Source organism: Otolemur garnettii, unplaced genomic scaffold (genome assembly GCF_000181295.1).
Source record: "Otolemur garnettii isolate 467f Iridium unplaced genomic scaffold, OtoGar3 scaffold00057, whole genome shotgun sequence".
NCBI classification, from domain to species: Eukaryota; Metazoa; Chordata; class Mammalia; order Primates; family Galagidae; genus Otolemur; species Otolemur garnettii.
The window spans coordinates 4,217,850-4,243,825 of NW_003852452.1; the positions used below are offsets into that span (position 1 = coordinate 4,217,850).

Consider the following 25,976-nt stretch of genomic DNA (forward strand, 5'->3'; position numbering starts at 1 on the left):
AGCCTGAGACTCATGTTGCCTTTATCTTCAAGGACAGGCATTTTTCATGGTCCCAGTGCTCTTGACACATTTTTTTAAAAGGAAGGCAAAGGGCAACTGAGGAAAACCAAAGAACTGGACTGCTAAGTGATGAAGAGATCAAATTGATTACGGCATGGTATATGAGGACAAGGGGGAAGAAAACACAACTGAAGTCTTGTATTTCTCAGTTTGTTCAGCAACAGACAACTCCTCAGGAAGAGAAGTCCCTAAAATGTCCTTTCAAACTTGAAATAAATAAAGCTTGCAAGGGGGGTATCAGTAGGACAGGAGGCAGTGAATGAAGAAAATACATCTGCGGTCTTCGCACGGGGGTCATCTTTCCTTGAGGGTCAGACCCACGAAGAATGCAGGAGAGTGGTGTGGCCCAGGGAGAACACACACTGCCGGCCGGCGGGGGACCCATGCCTGTGAAGCCCATAAATGCCCATCCAGCCACCAATGGCAAAAGGACAGTCTGGCCATGACACATGCTCAAAAAGCCAGTCCCTGCTACAGAGCAGGGCTTCACTCAATGGACAAATCCCAACACCAAACCAACCATGAAAACCCCTGATGCACAGAGAGAGTAAATAGTAAAATGAAACACAGAAATTTACTTTTCATATTGATGTAGATCATTACCCCAAAGCTGATAGATTTAATAATGTTTCTTAGAGGTAGCAAACTTTTAATTATATAAGAAGAGTGTAGCATAGCAGATAAATAAAGCATAAAGTGTGTTTGCAAGCTCAATATATACACATACGTCTGTCATAGCAATAGTTGGGTTATATGGATTAATGGAATCACGTGGGAAATTTTTTTTTTTTTTTTTGCAGTTTTTGGCCAGGGCTGGGTTTGAACCCATCACTGCCAGTATAGGGGGCTGGTGATCTACTCCTTTGAGCCACAGGCACCATCCTAGGATATCTTTTTTTAAATACCCAAGTCATGTATCTCCACCTTATAAACCAGTGCATCGGATGACTGCATATTTTTACAAAAAAATCTCATTTAGTCTCCTATGAATGCCTCCTTAAGTGGCTCCTTTTATATTCAAAAATTGTCCTTTTATATGGACTATTTGCTAGTCACTTACTAAATTGGAAGTGTCTTTAAAAAGGAGCGCACTGTCTCTTAGGAGTCCCATACAATGACCTGCACATAGTTTGTGTTCAGTAAAAACTGGGTAAATAAATTCAAAAGACTGTGATTAATTAATAGGGATGTGATAGATGTACCATGGCAGACAAATACTTCTGAGAGAGCAGGAATGAATACTAAATATAACTTAGCAAGACTTTTACTTTAACCCCAAAGCTGCCTCTGTGGAATTCCAGAAGCAAACCATGTGTATGAGGTATGACTTCTTTGGATGTAAATACAGAACGCCGACCAAAATCAGCCTTGGATTACCCATTTATTCCACGCATATTTATTGAATGTCTCCATTTGCCTGGAACTACCCTGGGCTCTAGTGATAAAACAGCAAACAAAACACATCTAGCCCCTTACCCTCATGCAGCTAATATTCTAGTCAGGGAGGCAAATGATAAACAAGATGAATGTACAGGTATATACGTGCGTGTAGACACAGGGTGGCCGTAAAGTTCATGTGCAATTTAAAATAGACAACCCTGTATATGATGGCCACCCTGTACATTATGTTAGTTAGGGAAGTGCTAAGGAGAAAAATCACAGTGAAGGACAGCAAGTGGTTGGGGAGGGCTAGGTGGAGTTTTACACAGGGTAGGAGCGAGGGCCTCACAGAGGAGGAACCATCTGAGTCAAAGCTGAAGAAAGTGTTGGGATGAGTCAGGTGGGCATCCGAGCGAAGTGCACGCCAGGTCAAGGAAACCCTGCAGGAGAGCAGAGGGCCTGATGAGGGTGGTGCCCTACGCCCCGGAGAAGCAGCACTGGGCAGTGTGGTCCAGAGTGAGTAGGAGGAGAATGGTGGAAGGAGAAGCCAGGGTGCACGGGGGTGAGGGCTGACTCTGCTCCTCCAGGTAGGAAGCCACCCCAGAAGGCCCTGAGCAGAGGATGATACCATCCGCCTCGTCCCAGGCTTACCCTGGCTGTGTCTGTAAAAAGACCCAGGGAGACCAAGCACAGAGCCCAGTGAAGAGCAGACAGCCACAGTGAGAAATGACGGTGGCTCAGCCAGGCTGAACAGTGAGGATGATGAGGATGGGCAGGCTCTGGAAATATCTCCAGGGCTGTTTCTGCGGAACATACACAGGGACGATGCTGAGGTTTTGGTTCTGAGCCGAGGGAAGAACAGATTTGTCTGTAACCAAGCAGGCGAAATCTTCAGGGGGAACCCAGTTTTACGTGTGCTGCAAAGAGCTGCCAGGCAGTCACTCAGGTTTCTGTGTCTGGAGTTCAGGGCAGAGGTCCAACGTAAAAGAAATTTATATTCCCAGATAACAGGTTTCCTAACTCTGACACTACAAGTGGCTGATTTCAATGAGACTTCATTCAAAAGACAAAGCAGAACTGGCAGTACCTTTGATAATGGTCTTTAAAAAATACGGAGAGCTTTCTGTGACCATTTGTTTTTAATAGCGACAATTCCTTAAAGCTAACCAGTATACTGACAAATAATAGGCAGTGATATTCACACCGTTCATGCACGCAGTCAGCATGGTCCCTGCCCCATCCACAGTTTCACTTTCTGGGATTTCAGTTACTGGTGGTCAACCACAGTCTGGAAAATAACATGAAAAATTCCAGAAATGAACAATCTCTGTTTTCGATTGCACGCCAGTGATGAGCAGCATGATGAAATCTCATGCTGTCCTGCTCCATCTCCCTGGAAGTAAACCCTCCCTGTGTCTGGTGTCCCCACGTTGCACACAGGCCCTGCCTGTGAGTCACTCGGCAGTCTTGTTATCAGAGCTGCTGTCACAGCATCGTAGTGTTTGTGTTCAAGGAACCCTACTTAGTTCGTAATGGCCCCAAAGCACAAGAGTAGCGAGGCTGGCAATCCAGCTGTGACAAAGAGAAGTCATAAATGCTACTTTTAGGTGAGAAGGTGAAAGTTCAAGACTTAACAAGGAAAGAAAAAGAAATCCTATGTTGACACTGCCAAGATCGACATTAAGATCGAATCTTCTGTCTGTGAAATTGTGAGGAAGGGAAAAGAAATTCATGCCCGTTCGCCCGTTCTACCTCAGACAGCAAAAGTTAAGGCTGCAGTGTGCAGTAAGCGCTTAGCAAAGAGGGAAAAGGCATTAAGTCTAAGGGTGGACAGAGGAACAGAGATGCATTCTGAATGACGGCCATGGGCTCCACCGTGAAGCACTGAGCCTATGGGAAGACTTCAACGGACGCCAAGATCTTTCCTGTCAGGAAGGGCGGTTACACAGATTCAGGAAGGCAGAAGGTCAAAAGTAGCCTGAGGCCACATCACACACCTACACCACCTCACTGCACCCCAGCCCGTAAGCATCCCATCATCACACATCGCTGCAAGTAGAAGGGTGAGTCTAAGAAGATGTTTGGAAAGACTATTACAGGATGTTGTTATAATTATTCTATTTGATTATCAGTTGCTGTGAATCTCTTACTGGGCTTAATTTACAAATTAAACTTTACCGTAGGTACAAAATGACAGGAAAAAACATAGTACAGACAGTCCCCAACTTACCGTGGTTCAAGTTAATGATTTTTTGACTTTACGATGGCACAAAACCATTGTTTCTCACTTTCATTACAGCATCACATAAATTACACAAGATGTTTGACATCTGATTGTAAAACAGGCTTTGTGTCAGAGGGTTTTGCCCAATTGTAGGCTAATGTAAGTGCTATGATGTTGAAGGTAGGCCAGGCCAAGCTGTGATGTTTGGGAGGTTAGGGGTATTACATGCATTTTTGACTTATTATATTTTATGATGGGGTTTATCAGGACATAATTCCATCATAACGTGTATTAGTGGACATCTGTATACACAGGGTTCAGTACTACCCCAAGTTCTAGGCATCCATTGAGGGTCTTGGAACATAACCTTGGACAAGGAAGGGTGGTAGTAACACTAATGCAATAGCCTCGACTTGGTGCTCCGACTTGACCTGTGAGTACAGTTGAGATAACCCAGGGAAACGAATACACAGCACTATCCCTGGACGTCTCGCACTTTTCCTGGAATAGCAAAGGAACGTACATTCACGCATCTGAGGGTGTGTTGAGATTTCATGCTGAGCACATGTTAGGTTTGATGTTTTATCTTTGAGGTTTATGCCGAATTTAGAAAATAAGTTTAAAAGATGTTAAACAATGTCTTAAGGTTTTTGCTAAACTACAACAGTAAATCCTCATGTTTTGTTATAATAAAAAAATGGTTTCATTATGCATTGTGTCCTTTATAAGTTGCAGTTTCCAAGAAGCTATGACATGATGTTAAATAAGGACTTCGTGCATCTCCTGGTCCCCCTGCATCATTACATAAAATTGACTTTGCTAATTGTCCCCGACTTTCCATTCATTACCATCATCACCAGCGGAACGGCCACCACAGTCATCATCATCAACTTAGCTATCTTTCTTACACCCTACTAAGGGCTGGGCCTCATGTTCTACTTTTGTCAAACTATATACCAGGCCTGTAGATAACTTTATATGTATTAATCGTTTAATCCTCATATTAATCCTGTGTTGTTCATAAACATTTCTTACCCTGAAGCCAGATGCTTCATTGAAAAGAAAAACAACCCTAGATAAATTTCTTCCTCCCCTGTTATAAAACCAAAAACAATAGTGAAGAATAAAGCAACGTACCCAAAAGTATGGAACTGCAAACAACTACAAAAGATATACTGCCGGGTACTTGTCCTATACCTGGGGAATCCCTAACTGAAGGATAGGTTGTGTACAACATCCTATAACCACCGAAATGCCATCTGTACAATGCATAATATATTTATTTCAATTGCAAGTTAATTAAAAATTAAATTACTTCTTCTAAAAATAAAGAACAAGTAATCTAAAACTATTGGCTTTTAGTGAATAGTAAAATTTGCTGTAAAAAAATGACAAGTGGGGAGAATTAGAGAATTTCTAAGAATCCAAGAAGTCTGTAATTGAGTATCTGTGAGATTTGTATGTCCAGAAACGAAAATAAACAGAAAAGTATCCTTGCAGAGTCTTGACTACGTCTTCCAAACCCTACATCCTTTTCACTTGGCAGGGCCTATTAGTGCTTTATTTGGATATTGTCCACATTCGTGAACGAGCATCATCCTTTCTGCATTTTGGCACAGAAGCACGGGAGTGATTATACTGGTATATATTTAATATAGTAGATATAAAACATGGCACAAAGTAGAAGGACCAATTTAAAAAAAAAACCATACAACTCATCCAATAACTTCTCCCTAAGTTTTCAACAGGGCTGGCGAACGCAGCGTCTCCGTGCACATGGTCAGTGGAGTGACCTGCCAGTCCCTCTCTTCCCATCCCTGTAGCTCCTCTCTCTGGCAAAGGAGCGCGGCACGGCACAGACAGGGATGTAGGTTCACAGGGGTCTGTCACCCCCGCCCCCCCCGCCCTGCCTTCACTCCAGGAGAAGGGTTCTGGTGAAACGTGCAGGAAAGAAGACACGCAAGCTTCCCTGACAGCTTTCATGTGTCAGGAAAGCTAATGATAATTTTCTTAGAGGGAATATTAAAGTCTTTTTACTGTCATTTAAACTAACAAGGAAAGTAGGGCTAATATACATAATCAGTAAAGTTGTTAAGTAGGCAAATTTTATTTCTCCAAATCCTACATCTCCTTTGATGACAAGCTTCTTTCTTCTCCTTCTTCCTCTCCCCAGACCGTCTCTGGGCAATCTATTTGTTCACATGAGGGTGAACTCAAAGGAACGGCCCATACTTAGAATATTCCCTTTGCTTTCTCATCAACATGCACCTGTTCCATGTTCTATTAGCCAAAGCCCAGGCCCTGAATTTCCAAGACCACAGCCAACCAAATGAGGATGCAGTGGATGCCCACGTGCCGGGGGTTAGAGGCAGCGACTTGGAGCTGCAAGGGAATTTCCAGAGGTAATCAACTCAGTCCTTCACTGAAAACGGGAATCCTCTAGATAATGTCATTATTATTATCTCAGATTTTGTCCAATCCTATTTCCAGAGATCGAAATTCACTTTGTTTTGAAGCAACACATCCAATTTTAACTTTCCCCTACTGGGGAAGCTGGAGTGACACAAAATCACTTGCCTTCACACCAAGAAGCACATTACAGGCTTCGCCCAGCTCACATTGAGAGAGTCCCTTGTTCCAGGCTTCTGAGTGGGTTTTGAAAATGGGGGGCATCAGCAGATCAGAAAGCAGGGGAAGAGTGAGGACATAACCTATTCCTGCAACTCCTTCCTGGGAGGTAACCGGCAGGGTCTGGTGGTGTCTCTCCCTCCAGGTGGGTCTCTCAGTGCAGTTCCCTTTTCTGGTCCCTTCGGGCCCAGGGATGGTGTCAATTCCCTGCTTTTATTATCCCCAGAATACCAATCCTTGTTGGGGTTTCTTTTTTTCTTTACAACAACTTTATTGAGATATAATTCATATAATGCAATTCACCCATTTAAAGCCTACAATTCAGTGGCTTTTAATATATTCACAGAGTTGTTTAATCACTACCATAATCAATTTGAGGATATTTTCATCATCTCAGGAAAAAGCTCCATACCCATTATAAGTCCCTTCCAATTTCTTGCCAACCGCTCATCCCCAGAGAACCACTAATCTACTTTCTGTCTCTGCCAACCTGGCTGTCTAGACATCCACATCTTATACACAGACTTATACCCTATCTGTCTTTTGTGACTGGCTTCTTTCACTTTGCGGTATGTTTCCAAGATTCATCCATGTTGTAACATGTTTCAACCCATTATTTCTTTGTATTGCCTAATAATATTCCATTGCATGGATATACCACATTTAAACCATCCATGGATATCTGGCCATTTCCACTTTTTGGCTACTATGAATAATTCTGTCCTAGACCTTGCATCCAAGTTATTATGTGGACAAACATTTTCTTGGAGGCCACCTAGGCATGGAGTTGCCAGATCATACAGTAATTCATGACCTTCTCAGGAGCTGCTAGATTGTTTTCTGAACAGCTGTCCCTATTTATCCCCAACTGTGACATATAAAGGTCCAGATTTCTTCATAACATCACCGACATTTCTTCTTTCCTGTCTCTTTTTTATTGTAGCCATCCTAGGGAGTAGGCAGTGGTACTCTTAACTGTCTATAGCCTTATAACCACTGCCTTTGTTCAATTCACTTCAAATCATTTCATTTAATGATGCCATCAGACCCTGACTAATTCAAAACCAATCCTTTTTTGAAGTTTGTTCTGAAATCCTCCTCAAATTTCTCTTTTTCAGGTTAAACAGTGCCTCTTTATATGAACGATCAACTATCAGTTTCTGGATTATTTATCCTCTAATTCATCAGCTTTAGACATTAAATTATCAATATCCTTCAAATGATTTCATCCAGAGGTGACACATGTAAACTGCCAGGATAGATTTCACAGGGTGATTATCTCCTGGTTATGGAGACAATCTTCCACTAACAATGTGGAAAGGGGACAACATCTCTAGCCTTAAGCTGCTATGTTTGACGGTTGACTTTTTTTGAAAATACAATAGAGTATTTTGACAATGGAATATTAATTTGGGTATTCCCTACCTGTGAGTAGCCAACTGCTTTTTAAATGACATGTAGAATTATTTTAACAGTATTAAATATTATTTCAATGAGTTTTGGCCAACCCTGAGCCTACCATTAACTTCCTGAACACCCAATGAGATAAAATGGATTAAAGTAACAAGTAGCCAGATATGTGCTTTCCAAAAAGGCGAGCCAAGTGTTACTGTCCTCATCTTCTTTCTTCCTTCATCAAAGTTCTTACAAAAATAGTAAAGAAGATAATCCAATGAATAGAAAGGGTAGGATTTGGAGAAATAATACTATGCTAATTTAGCTCCTATAGGTACCATTTTTCAGCTATTAATCCGTATTACGACACTGTCAGCTAACTCGATTTCCTTTCTAATTCATCAGAATTTTATGATATACTATAAAATTACCTTTTGCAAATCATGGGAGTCTCTGATAATAGGGTGGCCCTATTAAAAAGCAGTAAATTTTGTGTGATTATATCTTTGAGAACCCATTCTGGCTACTGGTGAACACTGCTTTTCTTCTAGTTGTTCAGGAATTATCTGCACCATAACAAACTCTGGGATTTTACTAATTTCTTAAGAAACAACATTAAAAAATAAATGTTTCCTCGTTTTTAATTCAGGGTAATAGTTACTCATCTTGAGTTTCCTGATATCACTTTTCTTCTACACATTATTTTAAATGTTACCAATAATGGATCTTCAAAAACAACTTCAGATCAGTAACCAGGGCACCCGATCTATGTTCTTCCCCCATATATGTGCGTTAATTATGGGCACTCTCAACCTCCATACTTAAATCTGAGTACCTAAGCGTCATCTTTGATTGTTCTCCCTTCCTTATTTCCCACATTAAGCTAGAACTACTTAAAATACATGGACCATAAACCATCTGACCACTTCTCACCAACTCCATGACTGTCCCTCTAGTGCAGGCCCACGTCACTTTCCCTGGGCCACAACAGTGGTCTCTCCACCCAGCTCCCTGCTTCAACTCTTGCCCCCTGCCATCCGCTCACTGCCTAGTAGCTTTGTAGAAAGTATAAAATGCACAAGCCTCCCCTACTTACAACCAGCTTCCTGCCACACATAAGATTCAAATCCCCATGATCCGACTCTGTTTTCCTCTCCACTTTCACCTCTCAAAAGCCTCTCACCATCACCAGCTATCTTACCTACACTGACTTTCTTGATGGTCCTAGGAATTAACAAGCTCATTGTCTCTTGTGGGTCTTTACCTTTGCCATTTCCTCTCTCTAAAGTCTCTACCTACAGATCTCCCTGTGACCTGTCTCTATCCTTCAGGTCTCGGCTATCATCTCCTCAAAGAACCTTTCCTGACCTCCTTGTCTAACCTGGCTCCCCCCCCACCCCACTTGTTTTATTTCCTTTATTCTTGACCTATTGGATAGCTGGTTATTTCTGTCTTCACCTAGAACCCAAATTCTTTCAGATCAGGTGATTTTACTGTTTTATTTGTCAGTATATTTCTGCCCTCTGAAATAATGTTGGACACATAGTAGGCACTCAAATATTTTTTTAAAGAAATTGAATGAGTAATCCCAAAGGAATAAATTTATCACATAAATTCTGAAGTTGGTGAAGACAGAAGAGAACACGCAGGACTGAGGACAGCTTTGACAAGTCGTACTGGACTTGTGGGCCCCCAAGTGAGAGCTGAGAGTCTCCGTTCATGAACTCTTATCAGTCAACAGATCAACAGGTCCACCTGAACCCCCCCACCCCGTTCTCTAGGAAAAGCAGCATATGAACGCCTTCAATCTCAAGTGTGGGGCATGAGTAGTTTTTTTTTCTTTTCTATTTCAACCACCACCACTCTTCCAATTATAATAAATGAATAAAATAGATTGAAGCTAAGGAAAAGTACAGCAAAATTAGAAGCTGGCAAAAAACAAACCCACTGCCTGGGGCAGTCTGGGGCTGATGGATGATGACAGCTAGCAGACAAACCCTGTTCCCCATTCTAAATTCTGTCTACTAAACAAATTAGCAAGCTCATCAATAACTGCACGGCATTTACCTTCTGTAGCAACAGCTGCTACAAAATCGCAAGGCTGACTTTTGGGTTGTGGTCTTGCCATTGGGACACATGACAGGCCAATCAGGGTCAGAGGTAACAGAATGACAAGCTGAGGTCATAGGAAAGGCCTCTACGAGGGCCTGAAGGGGAAAGAGCTTTGGGTTCATCAGTGCTGAATCTGCCACCCACCTCCACCCCTCCCCAAATAACTAGGTATTTGAATGATGTGTTAAATTGATTCTCGTGCTAACAATTTATGGTGGAAAGCTTTGAATAAAACCATTAAGCAGAAACTTATGAGATGTATATTTGGGTTATACTTTAAAACATGGTCTTTTTCATGAAAACTAGTACTATGAAAATTACTTTAAGACGGCACAACTCTTCTATTTTTTAAAAAAATAATAGTGACACACTGTCTTTCATTTTAATATGAAGGAAACTTTGTCCTCCATCTACAAAGAAGATGGAAAAGATCAGACCAAATGCAACAAATAACAATAGGTCTTTCTCCAAATGTTTAAAATAAAAACAGTAAAGGAGAAAAGGATTTTTTTATGATTAATTCTATGTGAAATAGTTTAGAGGTATCTATATAAAGATGAAAATGGCAAAATAGTTTTAAAGCATTCAGCATCAAGAAAACATAAAACTACAGGTGGCTTAATGATTGATACCCAGTGGTACCCAGAACTGAGACCTGACCATGCAATTAACTAGGGAAATGGTGACAGAAGCAAAATGGAAGAAACTTACTTAGTAAACCACTTGGGTCTATTTCAGACATTTTCTCATCAGAGCCTTGGAATTCTTCAGAGTGGGTTTTTTCACATATAACAAAAGAAACCCTGCATCTCTCTCTAGCTAAACATGGCCCTTCCCAGTAAGACAACGGGGCAGCAGAGATATCCCAAAAGAAGGCAATCCCATCCTCCCCTGAGAAGGAAACAGAGAAAATCACCAAGAAACTCATCGTAACTCACAGAAGCCAAGAGACAGGACAGAGCAGTACCACCTACAAATCAGCTTCTCTGCAGCCTTCAGCTAATCCTACCATATTTTAATTATCAGAGCCAAGGCTGTGCTCCAAGCCCAATGCCTGCAAGTACTGGCCCCCCTAATGGTGTCATTATTCAGAGCTGACATTTTGGCTCTCCAGACCAAGCTAAAGAAAGAGCTGGCTACTACTGGGAATAGACGTCAAGGTCATTGCCATTTGAAGAGGCCTCTCAGGACAGGTGTGGAGATTCCCACCTCTTCTCTGCTTCAAGCATTTGGCGCCTACCTTATTCAGGTACAACTTATCCAAGTGGTAAGTAATTAGTATTTTACCAGTGTTTGTATCCCTATCAGGTTATGAGGAAATAAGTTTCAATCTTTTGGGGACACGCCTAGAATATTATCTGAAATTGCTGATCAATGCTTACTAAGTGGTGAGAAACAGAATATCCTCTTGTTCCTAGTTTTCCTAAGTTAAAATGAGGATGAAACATAGGAGAACAGCATTAGTACAAGTAACAAATGTGACATTTTTACTTTTTCATTACCATGAGATTCTTACGGGTGAAGAAGTTTAACTTCTTCTTTTTAAATTTTGTTTTCCAAGTTCTTACAGACTTTTTCACTAGGTGATGGGCTTCAAGAGATCAGAGAAATTTTCCCTCCTCTACCAGGCTGCTTGATGATCTCACAGAGTCTCAATAAATCGCTATGAATAAGCATCATGTACATACTAAGACCAGCTAGATATTGATGATTCTTTCATTTTTCTTCCCATTCCTTTTACCTTTCTTGGAAAAAAAAAAAAAACTTGCTTTAAATGATCAGTCCCTTTCTGCTTTTCTTCTTTCCTGAGTGAGAACTTTAACTGAAATGTCCCACTGTAGGGATGGTGGCACCAGGGGCATTTACTCAGAGCCAGGAGGACCAAGATGGATAACTCAAACTTGTATAAAATAGAGCTAGCACTTTGTCAGAAGCTCTAAGCCCCTGGAGCCCATAAGCCACAAATATTCAGTGTGCAGAAAGCTTCACCAAGGGAAATTTTAAGAGCAGAGCCATTTTAGAAATGAGAGCATTAATGGTGATTTGATGGAAGTGGCAATAATGAACCAACAAAATATATTCTTTCTCTATTGCTCTCTGATTCGCTGTGTGGCTGCAAATACACAAGCAACTTCTCTCTGCCTTACTTTCACAGTAAGCTGGTGGACAACCCATTGAATTCCATTAACAGGCAGTAACTCTAATAGGACTAAGTTAGATACTTCTACATTTTGTGACCTTTAAAATTCCCAGAGGATGCTAGCAGAGTGAAAATATTTGATGACAGCCTTCTCCCCATGGAACTAAACCACTAATACTGCATATTCAAGATTGGTAACTGCCTTTATAGCTATTCTAGGGTTCTGGAAATAAGTAACTCATGTGGTTCTGTGGACCTTGACAGACTGGTGCCTTGTCACGTCGCTGCGTCTAATCATCCAGAACTCTTCAGCTGAAAACCACTTTCAAACCGAGATTTCCTGGGTACTGCTAGCAGTGACATCAAAGCCTTCAGTTCAGGAGTCGCATCTTCTCTCCCCCTCCCTGACATCTCTGTCTGGCCTGCCCTCGCAGAACGGAATGCCCTCTTTCTCTCTAAGAAGTGCGGGCTGCTATGAGAAGGAGTGTAGGGAGGGAGGTTATTGGTTGCAATTGTTTGAAAGACTCTAATAATTGCAGCTAGGGATCCATCCTCTCGTGTCACGGAAGTTGGAAAATGGGTCAGATATAATGCATTTGGTTAAGTGTCTAAACTGAAAAGGTGCTGTTTTATTTTAAATGGCGTAGTCTTCACAAAGGCTAAGGTTACTGGTGCAATGCTCTCTCATTTTAAAATGTATCAGGGACATGCCCTCTGAGGGTCAGGCTTTCATTTGCTGATGTTAATTCTCAGCTGCCTGGTCCTCGTCCTTCATTGTACCCTGTGTCTTAGCCGGGCACGCTCCTGATTCCCTGCTCTATCCAGACGATCCATGTAAATAGTGTTTATGTTAAGGAAGTCATGTTCAGTGTGACTGGAGCACACAGAAACTGATGTTGTTGTCACTTTAGATTAAGCTCTTATTTTAGTAAAGGAGGCAATTGGAGCAGGCAGCTGAGTGGCCGAATGAAATATTCAGCTCATTTCATTTAGAGCTGCCTGGTTTCCATTGTTCCTGCTGGCAAGGCTGGTTAACCCCATCGGGGCCGCACAGCAGCAGCTGCCACTAGCTCACGCATCCACTCCCAGGCTCCCTCCTGCTGACTCCAGCTAAGTCACCCATCGACACCCCTGAAACTAATCTGGTGGATCTCGGGGGTCCAGCTACCTCCGGAGGCATCTTTGTGACCCCCTGTCTGCTTCTGTGCCCAGACTAGAAGCTTTAAGAAGGGAAGGTGTGTATCTGTGTAGAGAATGTCTCCACCTCCAGGTATGGCCTGAAGATGGGGGAGTGCAAAGACTCATAGGACAGATTACTTTGTGGTGACTGCTGAAATGTTAACCTGTAAAATCTGTCTGTCCAAGGAGTGCGTCGTGCTTACTTCCTTGAAATATCTTAAGTACAGCTCTGTGACAAGTTGTTTCCAGCGTAAGTTGAGGGCCATCGTCCCATGACAAACACACGGAAGAGGACCAGTCACATAAAGTTCTGTCTGAAACTCACCGCTCAGAAAGTTACATCCAGACAGCCTTCTCAGTAACTCGGCCACCTGCCTGGAAGCACCATGGATCTGGTGGGCCCTGGTCACTGTTCAGAATCTCAGGCACTTACTTGTTCAGCGACTCTCCTTCCATGCTGCTAACATCATCATCGAGGAGCTCAGGCAAGTCTGCTGACTTCTACGGCTTGCTTTTGTATCTTTCTTCACTTATTCCCCTCTTTTTTTTTTGACAAGTCAAACCATAAAAGGTGATGGAGGGAAATGATGAAGTAAATATTATTTGCATATATCAAATCCCCAGTTACATGAAAGACTTTTGACAGTTCTTCTCCCATCAGGAGATTCTTTTATGGCAGAAAAGATTTTATCACCTCACAATGCTGAGAAGGTAGAAATTCTCGGCTACCGTTTGCAGATATTACCTAATGTCTATATAAAGTACCAGTCATCATTGAACAATGATAATTAGTTGTTATTATGAAAATGCACTTAACTACAAACAGAAACACACCCCAGGCTCTCTGCTAGGGGAAAGGGACACTTACCTTCATGGTTTTTAAAGATTGAATAAGTATTTATTCTAACTAAGTTTTGCGGACGTCTAAAGCTTACAAAGTTTGGGAAAGAGAATACAAATTATAAATATACATTTAATACGAAAGTGAATATTCATTGGCCGTAAAATAGATTCCAACCAACTTTAAAACGCTGACAACTGTTATAAACATCACTAAATGCAGGAAAAAAAAAACCACCCATGATATTCATGTGAATTAGGTCCCCGACCACATCTCTATAATGCTCTCCCCCTACAGTTACCGGCTGCATAGTCTTATATGTTTAGTCAAAATTTAGTTGTAACTATTCATAACTGGAATTCCATAGTAAGACTGATTTATAGCTTTCTTATGGAAGCTACAACCCAATTATAGCCCAAGAAGAAGGGGAAAGGGGAGAGGGAGGGGTGGGAGGGGGCAGGATGGGTAGAGGGAGAGTAATTGGTGGGACCACATCTACGGTGCATCTTTACAACATGTGAAATTTACTAGTGGTAGAATATAAATGTCTTTTTATTTCTTATAGCATAACTATGTACATTAATGCAATCATGGGGTACAGTGTGCTGTTTTCATATACGTTTTGAAATACTCTCATCAAACTGGTTACCATAACCTTCACGTCATTTTCTTAGTTACTGAGTCAAGACATTCATACTCCGCTTTTAGAAAGACTCACTGGTATCCTTGTAACATAAACCTTAGAGGTGATCCCACCAATCACCCTCCCTCCCCCCATTAAGCCCCCCTAGAATATAAATGTCTTAACACAATAACTAAGAAAATGCCATGAAGGCTATGTTAACCAGTTTGATGAAAGCATTTCAGATTGTATGTAAAACCAGCACATTGTACCCCATGACTGCACTAATGCACCCAGCCATGATTTAATAAAAAAATAATAATAATAATTGGAATGCCAAAAACACATACACAGTGGTACTTGTGTTTGTATTACTGCTACAGCTTTGTCCCCTAAAACGTCAGTCCTATGAGGAAACCTACTTGTATACTGTTTAACAAACAAGGAGAAAAGTATGATGTATTAGCAATAGTATTAACTGCATTAGTCATTAAATTTCTGACAGGAGAGAACTGTTATTTTTGATTAGGCAATGATAAAACCCAAACCCTCCGCTGATAATAGTACATGTCTGATCACAGGAAACTTCTGCGCAGAGTAGCCAGCCTCTAGCTCTGTACATTTGAAACCTGGTTTCTCACCCACCTCCACCCACACGCGTGAGGTGCCAGGGCTGTCGGACACGTTCACAGAATAACAGAGTCTCTGGCTCCACACCCGCGTGTCACAATGCTCTCCTGAGGTGGCAAAGTGGGCAGTAATCAACAGCTTCACCCACCAGGCATCAAAGTGTCTGCAAACAACCTAAAATTGTCACATCGCTGTATCACCAGTTGGATTCTCCCTTTGGTGAACCCTCCACCAAAAAATAGCCATGGCCTTTCCAGTGCCACCTCCAAACAGAATAGCTAAGGAAAGCAGGTTGAAGTGGGAGGTCTAGTCTTCAATGACTGCAGTTAAAATAGCCTTCTTTTCCAATTTTCCAGCACATGTGGCCATCTAAACATGCTAGAGCTTCTCCCTAGACCCAGTGAAGGACCCAGGGGAGTGAAGGGAGCCCAAAGCTTAGTTTCTCCTGTGGTGAAATAATGTATTTCTCTGGCTGAACAAACATCTTAATATTAAATATCAGAGATTTGTCACTAATTGTGATTATAAAAATCAACTACAGGAATTTCATTATGAGACACAAGGATTCCAACTGATCATTAACTGGAGAACTCAGTGAAATACATAAAAGAGTGTTTAGAGCAAATCTTGTTCCTGAAATTGTACACCTGCGAATTCAAGTTCTACAGAAACACAAAGGCTTTCCACATTTAAAATATAAATAAAATATAGAATTAAAAAGGAAAAAATGGCCCAGGCATAGAGGCTCACACCTGTAATCCTAACACTCTGGGAGGTTGAGGCTGGAGGTTTGCTTAAGTTCAGGAGTTCAAGACCAGCCTGTGCAAAGTGAGGCCCTTCCTCTACTAAAAAGGGAAGAATTTAGTCAGGTGTTGTGGCAGGTTCCTGTAGTCCCAGCTGCTTGGGAGGCTGAGGCAGGAGGATCACCTGAGGCCAGGAGTTTGAGGTTGCTGTGAGCTGTGATGATACCGTTGCCCTCAAGCCTCATGCAACAAAGCAAGACCATCGTCAAAATTAAATAAATAAATAAATAGCCATGTATTTTGGCAGCTAAAAAAATAAAATAATTGCTGAGAAAAGCACACATATAAGCCTGGTTATTTTAAATTGGCCACTGGCAAGAAGGTTATGGAAATAAGCATTTGGAACCGTGCTTTGCAAAGAGCCCATAGAAATAAATATGCAAAGGAAAAATTCCAAAATTTAACTTTGATGGGTTTTGTCTCTTGCACTAACTCCCAGCAACTCATAAATTGCAATCTAATAATGCATTATCTGTACAAAAAATACACAAAGCATGTTTTCTGTATTTATAGGTAGAGGCTCTTTCCATTAAACAAAATACAAAATAAAAACATTCTGTATACTAGCAATGTAAGGAAAGTTTGCCATATTATTTAAAACAAGGTTTTCACGTTAAGTTCATTCTACTTTAATTATCTTTGATTATGCCCTAGAAAGATGCCCATTCTTTCCACCCACATTTCCTAAAAGGATAGAATATAAACTTTCAATCCAACCATTACTCTTATAAAATCCACTCCATAATTCAGCATACTCATGAAACTATCTCAACTTACTCAAGTTTTAATAGACTTCCCAAGCCATTCATTAAGCATTTCACGGAAAAAAAAAACAGTCTTAGATTTAAATTCCAGTTGAAACTTGCAAGCTAGATGGCCCAAGTCTCTGAAATGGGTGAAATCACTGAAAAGCTAATTAGCTTTTAAAATTTTTCATATCTTCCCCGTCTGTTTCTTTTCCCTTACTCTTTTCTTTCGTAAAACCATAGGAACTGAGTGATCTTGCCACAGAAAGCCCTGACTAATGAAATGGAATTTGTAAAAAATATTTCAAAACATCAGGTTTGTGAGGGAGGGCGGTTGAGGAACTGAGAGTTTTAGGAGAGTTGCGGAGCAACAGTAAAGCCAAAGCACAGACTCCCCCAAAGGCAGCAGAGGCAGAAGTAAATGAACAGAACCAATTCATGGTCAAGGCCACATCGGCAACAGGGAACATCCGAAAGGCATTCCAATACGGACACCCACAGACCAAATACGGACCTATAAAAGCTGTTTCCTGTCTCACCTCTCAGGTCTCTTTATCTAAGTAGACAAAATACTTCAGTGTCATAAGGTTATTGCCCCAGATCCTATATTCCATTTACAATGAAGAATAAACCCCACTGTGCTACATACACACAAAATTTTGCTAAGTGCTTTGGAAAGTTGTAAATGCCAAATAGCTTCCAATAAAGTATACAACAGAACTGAAACTTAGTATCACATCAGATATTTTAACAAAGCCCAATGAGCAATTGACATTATAAATATCATTATCTAAAACAAAGATCGGCACAATGTAGCAAATCTAGCTCACTCCCTATGAAATAAGAATGGTTTTTGAGGGCGAAGCCTGTGGCTCAAAGGAGTAAGGCGCCAGCCCCACATACCGTAGGTGGCAGGTTCAAACCCAGCCCTGGCCAAAAACTGCCAAAAAAAAAAAAAAAAAAAAAAAAATGGTTTTTAACAATGAACATTCACAATCAATTTGATGCCAGAGACATTGACTTTGAGCTCTCAATTAAGTAAAATCTCCCTTCTCCAAAAGCCTTTCGTAGATTTGTGGTATAAAAATGTATTCAACTATTATTATCATATATTGAACTATGTCAATAAAAAATTTGTATAAATTATTTTTCTCTCTTAAAGTACTTACATAATACCCTCAATTTTGTCTCCTAGCCCAGACAACCTCAGATATTTACTCTCTAGCCCTTTCATAAAAAGTTTACCAAACACCAGGTCTCAAACAATCTGATCAGCAGAATTGTTTTAGCCCCGCCCATTTCTCACATTTAAAATATATGTCCCTATAGATGCATGCATTTAGAGTGTGTAACATAACTACATAAAAGATTTACAACTATCTTCTAATGCTTCCTAAATCACTACTGGCAAAAGACCACAATAACCACCTCCTGAAAATAGATTCCTATGGAGAGTTCACCGTAATGGACGGTATTTATCTCACCGCAGAGTAAAATGAAAAGAAGGTACTGCTTTTACCCAATAATTCAGTTTGAAAAAAATTAAAATTATAATGCCCTGTGCTAGTGGGCGTATGGACAAGAAAACCCATTTCCACATTAACTGTAGCAGTGTTAAATGACACGATTTATCTAGAAAGCAATTTTGGTAAGAGATAACAAAATCCATTAACATATTTACACACTTGGGCACAGTAAAGCCACTTCTGTGAATCCAAAAATATGAAAACACACTCACGTGCAGACACGCAGACAAAAACGTTCAGGAAAAATGTTATTTACAAGAGTGACCCACTCCACCATTTCCCCCCCATTAACCTCCCACCATTCAGCAGGTTAACTAAGCGGGAAACCCTGGCACCTTCTTTCTCTCACGCCAACACGGCCAGCAATCCCTGCATCTTTCGTTCCGTATCTCTGTGGAAACTATCCTGTTTTAAGGACTTGCCATTTCTCTTCTGGGTTATTATGATCTCACCTTGGGGCTGGATCTGTATTTATCAGACTAAAAGCGTATACAATGTGGGGGCCCTTTTAAAGAAAAAGAAGGCAAAATTATGAATACAAAATTTGTGTGGGCTCTCCAATATCACCCAGCATTAACGGAAGCATAATAGAGGGACAGAAATACAGAAAGAGAAAGCACTCATATCCATGATTGAAGTTAAAAACTTACACTTTTGCAAAACACATATGACTAGGAGAGCACATTGTAGGGTCCCTACCAAAATACTATCAGGGACCCAGGCAAGCTTCCCTTTCTGAAGCTTAATTTCAGCTTGTTGGTATACCTGGGTCCCTCCTCATCTCTTAACTGCGAAGGTGTGTGACTTCCCCCATCTCTTAACTGTGAAGGTGTGTGACTTCTAGGCCATGCATTCCATCGCCACGCTGAAGATTTAATTTTTCTAAAATGACATTCTAAACACATTCCTTCCCTACCCGAAAACCTTTCTTGCCAATACAATAACTGGCACCAATGCTCCCCTGATTTCCCTCCCCTCTCCCTCCCCGGGCTCACTCTCTGTTGTTGTAGACACACTCCATTATTTACAGTTCCTCGCCATGTTATTTCCATCCTCCCGTACCTTAGCAGATGTTCTCCCCTCTCACGGAAACGTATTTTCTCCTCTTTTCTGGCTCACGTATTTGGAATCAAGTTTCTATTTCAACTTACCTTTCAAAGCATTCCCAGACCTGACCATAGAGTTGATGGCAACCTCTCTGGCCACGCTCCCCTCGCTCGGCACTTATCATCTGTAATAAGGCCCCATTCACTGTGTCCCCTGATAAATTACAAGCTCCTTAAGGCCAGAAACCTTTGTCTAGCTAGCTTTATTCTTTAGTGCCTGCGTGGAGTAGATATTCAATAATCTTCGGTTGAACAGATGAATGAAAAAGTAGGAGAGTCAGAGACACCAAAAGGCTAGATTTCTTGCTTCTGGTTGTTGGTATTGTTAATAATGTTTTTCATTCTCATTTTAAAATATTTGTATGTGGCTGTATTTGCTTTATAATGGCAAATGTGATTTACCATAAAATACTTCTTTGAGGCTGCCTCTAATTTTCATTACCTCTGCTACCCAGTTCTCTTAAAATCCTGCACACCTGTGCTGGGCTTATTTCCATGGCTAACAGTCTGCTTGACTTGAAATCATTGTTAGATCCCTGCACGCAATTACCTAAGTAAATATCATTAGTGCTGCTTCATCAAAGTGTATTTTTCTTAAATATTTCTCCGTACACATACTTCTCGGTAAGTAAGCATCTATTAGACTTTTGGCAAGAAAAATCTTAGCGTGGTCTTATTCCTGCAGGGATATACCTCCTCAGGTCTTAACCGAAAGGAATAATAAAAACTTTTTGCCATCTGGAATAAAACAGTGGCAAATACTACGAGATTGAAATTATGTTCATATTCATAAAGCTGTGTTTCCCAATCGCTATCATAATTCCTATCGCCCACCTAGGACGTACGAAAGAATTGTTTTTAAAAGGCAAATACTAAAACAATCTGATAATTCTCCTAAATACAATCCCCATTGAAGTCGAACATATTTTATCTTTTTTAGTTAAGCTATCATTATCGTTATCCAGTAATGCCTGCGGGAATGTCATAGCAGTTTACTCTTTTTCTCTAGCCTGATTTAAATATGTTGTCTTATTGCACATTGTTTAACTATGTCCTATGTGACGCCGACCACACACACACAGAGCATATTAAGATGGGAAAATAGGTTAAAAGCACCCCAAAAATGCAAATCACAGGCCACAGAAATAACAGGACCAAACTCAAGTGGACACCGTTTTAGTCATGTCATTGGAATCCTGGCATAATCTGTACCTGGAGTTCAAGCAGAAATTCATTTCCTGGCCTATGGTATGAGGAGTATGAAAGGCTAAACCAAAGCCCTGTTCTTTCCTCTTTGTATAAGGTATGTTGTTCTGAGTTCATGTGATGGTGCAACCTTTACCTCCAAGTAGGAGGTCCTGTCCTGGACGGACCCACGTTCAGCCAGGTTGATCTGACTGTTTAAAGGAAAGACAGCATTCTCCTTATTACACAGCCCCCGTGTCATACTTAACTGAGATGACATGCACAAGCTACGGAGTCACACAGTCACAGCGCAGAAACTCCGCACTGGCACTTCAAGATCTGTGTGACTGTAAAGTGATGGAGCCTCTTTGTACCCCGGTGTTATGGGCTGAATTGTGTCTCCCACCCAAATTCATAGGTTCAAGCCCTACCCCTAGGATCTCAGAAAGTAATCCTATATAGAAACGTGGTCGTTGTAGAAGTAATTAGTTAAGATGAGGTCGTGAGTGTGGGCCCTAATCCAGTATAACTGAAGTCCTTATAAAAAGGAATTTGGACATAGAGATAGATGTGCGTAGAGGGAAGATGATATAAGGTATAGGGGGATTTAAAGAAAGGCAGAAGGCAGTGACCTGCAAGCCGAGGAGAAAGGTCTGGAACAGATTCTTCCCTCACATCCCTCAGAAGGACCCAACCCTGCTAATGGCTTGATATTGAACCTCCATCTTCCAGAACTGTGAGACAATCAATTTCTGCTATTTATGTCACCCTACTAGTGGTGCTTTGTTACGGCAGCCCTAACAACATAATAACACATCTGACTTTCTCAAATGTCAAATTTTTAATGTAAAATAAGCAGTGCCAGAGGGATGGAGAAGGGTCCATTTTTAGCAAGTCTTTAGAGAGGCTTCAGAGGAACAGTCTGGGAACCCGGAAGCATCCCCTAGAGTTTGGGAGGTACCAGACTACAGATCGGCTCACACCCTGAAATTCCACTGCAGTGTTTTTCAACCTTTTTTTTTTTTTTAAATACACAGTACACTGAAGCCTCTAGTAAACCTTGCATGGCACACTTAATTTACATTGATCAGAAAAAAGAGTAAAACAAAAAAGGAATATACTTACTGCTTTGAACTTCTTTCAAAAATAAATTAATGATCTTCAAAATTTTTCTGCAGTATACCTAAGAGCCTCTCACGGCACACAGATGTTTTGTGGCACACCACGTGAAAATTCCTGTTCTAAGCCCAGCCCGATGGCTCACACCTGTAATCCTAGCACTCAGGGAGGCCGAAGCAGGTGGATTGCTTAAACTCATAAGTTCGAGACCAGTGTGAGCAAGAGAGAGACCCTATGTCTAAAAATACCTGGGCATTGTGGCAGGCAACTGTAGTCCCAGCTACTTGGAAGGAAGAGGCAAGAGAATGACTTGAGCCCAAGAGTTTGAGGTTGCTGTGAGCTATGATGCCACAGCACTCTACTGAGGGCAACAAAGTGAAACTCTGTCTAAAAAAAAAAAATTTTTTAAACCAGGAAATCACTATTCTAGAGGGTGAGAGAGTTGAACCAGGAGCAACACTGGACTCTGAGCAGGACCTGCATCTTCTCCGCCCAGGAAGATTCCTAAGATGGATATTTTCATGCTGCATGTGTGGGCCATGTGCAGAGAGCCAGATTGAGACTTGAGAAGACCGCCTGGAGGTGTTCCCGAGACACCAAGTGAGAGTCCATGGCCCATGGAGCCTCTGAAAACCAGAGGTTGAATAGCAAGTGGGACGTTAAAGGAGAATCTCTGCCCCAGCCAGGAGAACTGAAGCAGGATGGGGCCATCAGGGAGCCACCACAGATCCCCAAAAGTGACCAAGTCAGAGTCAGTGTCAAACATTTTCCAGGCCCAGAAGGAACAAAGCCAGCACCAGTTCAGGTAAGAAACATCCCCTCTTCTTTCTCATGCTTCACCCCTTGGGGTTGAGCAAAATGCCTAGGAAGTGGGTAACAGACAGTCAGCACACTCAAGCAACAGTCAACTCAAGGATAGGCCCCCAGTGGGGGAAAGAGATAATCTGACATTAAATTAACTTTGAAGCTATGATTATGGTCTGATATTAGACATAATAGCTTCTGAAGGGAGGTGGTTATTTTTGTAATTTGCAATGGCCAGAGGATTTTTTTTTTTTTAATCTAAGAGTGAACATATAATAATGGAGCCTGCCTAGGACCTAAATTTCACCCAGAGGCAAAAGAATACCTACCACCTTTTTCCAATGTTGTTCAAAGAGACAGCAGGAAACAAAAAAGTAAATAGTGTTTTGATTGATTTCCTAAGCTGGGCTTGTTCAAAAACCTGTTACAAAAAGAAATCGTAAATGTGTTGGGGGGAGATAAGGGCCATGGAGAAAGGGCCGTCTTTCTTGGGTAGAGGGTGGACCCCAGAAATGGGGGGGGGGTGCTACGTGCAGGCAGGTGGACCTGACTGGCCTTTTAAGGACACAGGTGCCAAGCACAAGTGCAATGTGGTTTGGAGTAGCAATGCAAAAAATTTAAGAGCTTTTTAACATCACAGAAAGTTTCCTCTGAATCAGCAGGAGGAAGAGTAGTGCCTCCTGTGTGCAACTTGGAGGAGACACCTTGACAAAGCTACGGGACAGCAGAAGCCACCTGAAGACAGATCCGGGTGGACCTTGGCAGTGGTCCACAGAACTGACCAGGGAGGAAGTGATGCAGGTGCCTGATGGAGAAATGTCAGCTAAGCAGCAGGGGTTGCACCCCTCAAGAACTTCCCTTTATAACTTCATCTGGGACCCAGATTCAACCTCAGATTGCTGCCATTTGGTTAAACGGAGGATTCAAATGTCCTTTTGATTTCGCTATAGAAGAATAAGGAAAGTTACATTTCTTGCACCCCTAGACAAGAGACATACCTGCCACATTTGGAAGGGCTTGTCCAAGACTGCTAACGGTCCTCTTGAAGTATGTCCTTGCACTTTGGACTGGTTAAAAAGCCTGGAAAAAAATTAGAGCCAAGTCATTCAGAGGCAGACTCATAGCGTACAGAGATGCGGTTGACTCTTCTGTGTCTTAGCTATTTGGGAAATGCCAGTGGATTGCGAGAAGCTGAACCTGACACTTACTACTGCAGAGCCCTTCAAATCTTGCTAGTTCACCTAGATAAACACAGAACAATCAGCAGAAGAAAAGAAAGCAGAGTGAATCCTGTTTGGTTTATTTTTTGAAATAAAATGCTCTAAGTCCCAGAATGACATAGAAAAGAGGACACAAAGGAGGGAGGTTGTTTTAAGGTTTCTATCCAAGATCGGAATATCTCACGGTGTCAAACCTGTTTCAGATGAAATAAGAAAAATAAATCCAGGTAAGGACATAGATTGTGACAAGGAAGGAACCCTAGGGAGAGTGTTTAAGGAGAAGCCTGTCCGATAAGGTGACAATTGATCAAAGACCTGACTGAGGTGAATGAGCAAGGGAGAGGAAGGAGGTTTCCAGGCAGAGGGAACAGCAAGCACGAAGGCCCTGTGGTGAGCGCTTGCTAAGCACACCTAGGAACCGTAAGGAAGCCTGTATGGCCGCTGCACACTGCCTCAAGGGAGAGGTGAGGCATGAATAGGGTTGGAAAGGGCAAAGGGAATGCTTTGAATTTAAACCTAGAAGCCTTTCCAGGAAATTTTGTGTTTTTCTTAATTAAACATTGAGTTTAAGTAACTGCCCCTTGGTGTGTAGTTGTACAGAGAGATCTGTGTATCCTTAGCCCAGTTTCCTTCAATGGTAACACTGTTATATTTGAAGACAATTTCTGATGGACATTTGTTAGGTCCTATTTTATAACACAGGCTGACGATCTGTCTTTCAATTGTGTTTAGATGATTTACATTTAATGTAATCATTGACATGTCAGGGCTTCAGTCTACAATTCTATTTTTTGTTTTCTGTTCTTTCTCATCTTTCCATTTCTGTTTTCTTCTCCTTTCCTTTTATTTTTCTTTCTCTTCTTTCTTTTTTTTTTTCTTGAGACAGAGTCTCACTATGTTGCCCTCAGTAAAGTGCTATAGCATCATAGCTCACAGCAACTTCAAACTCTTGCACTTAAGCGATTCTCTTGCCTCAGCCTCCCAAGTAGCTGGGACTACAGGCACCTGCCACAATGCCCGGCTATTTTTTTGTTGCAGTTGTTTAGTTGGCCCAGGCTGGGTTCGAACCGGCCACCCTTAGTGTATATGGCTGGTGCCATACCCACTGTACTACAGGTGCTGAGCTGTTCTTTTCCTTTTCTTCAATGACTTTTTTGTAATCAATTATAAAAGTTCAATTTGACTTACCTATTTAGTGTTTTTTAGTTTCTCCTCATATAGTTGTTTTTTAATTTTTTTGTCAGTGTTCTAGGTGTGACACATAGACACGAGTATCATGGTCTGCTGGTGTTACTATTTTATTGGTTTGTGGGGGGTGTCATGAATCAGTGTTCCAGGCCCTACTTAATTTTTTGCAACTGGCTGACATTGGTAAATTAGGAATTTAAACATCAGAATAAGTGTAGCTCTGTGAAATGCTGTCCTGTTTTCGCAGACATTCTTACCACCTCTCAAAAATAACTAAGATATGAGTTGGGGTTAGTTAGGAAAAAAAAAAAAAGACTTTTCTCATTTGATGCATACTTTTAAAGATAATGTGTTTTCTAATGCATCAGAGTGAACAGAAACCTGAAGTCTTTGAAGTCCAGACAGAATTTTACATTAATTTTATCTGTCATGACATAGCCTGTTAGTGGCCTACTGAATTTCAGGTAGCCTTCACAGTTACCTAGTATTCACCTTAACAGTTTTTTAGACGAGGATTCACCTTTCATAGAAAATAAATTTCAGAGAGACGAAGTTAACTTTCATAAGGTCAGGGGTGCTTCAGGGATAGAGCTGAGCTAGAACCAAGTTCTAATGACACCCAACTACAGAAGGAGAAATAAAAATATTAAATTTTATCTCCATGGGTCAATAGTCCGCTTTGAAATGCAGTTATGCTTCATCTCCTTAAGGCAGGCAAAGAAAGAACATGGCAGATGGAATACTAACACTCATCTCTATTGGAATATAACCAGGACACTGGGGTTTAATTCACCCCCTTGCCAAAAGTACCAATAAATAACAATACATGGCCCAATTATAGATATTCTTGCAGACGCTAACCCACAAGAGGTTCCAAACATGTAATAGTAAAAGTTACCATGCCCCTCTTGCTTGCATATCAGCAGATTTTTTTCCCTGTCTATCCAGGCGACCACAGAGTGGCAAACTTGAAGGCCACTGGCATAGATTCCACATTATTCAGATTCACTCACTTTAGATGGAAAAACACTTGGGTGTGTGCAAAAGAGATTGTCCTCCGTTCCCAAA

The 25,976-nt window shown here is 41.3% G+C and overlaps 1 protein-coding gene across 5 annotated transcripts in view; it reads right to left on the minus strand.

Moving 5' to 3' along the window:
- SOX5 (SRY-box 5) overlaps positions 1-25,976 on the minus strand; it is a 1,023,582-nt gene that overhangs the window by 855,954 nt on the left and 141,652 nt on the right. For all 5 annotated transcript variants that reach the window (XM_003792461.3, XM_012806794.2, XM_023514671.1 and 2 more), the window contains exon 2: positions 23,499-23,580. The gene's annotated coding sequence lies outside the window, so the exon portion shown is untranslated. The remainder of the gene's footprint in view (positions 1-23,498; positions 23,581-25,976) is intronic.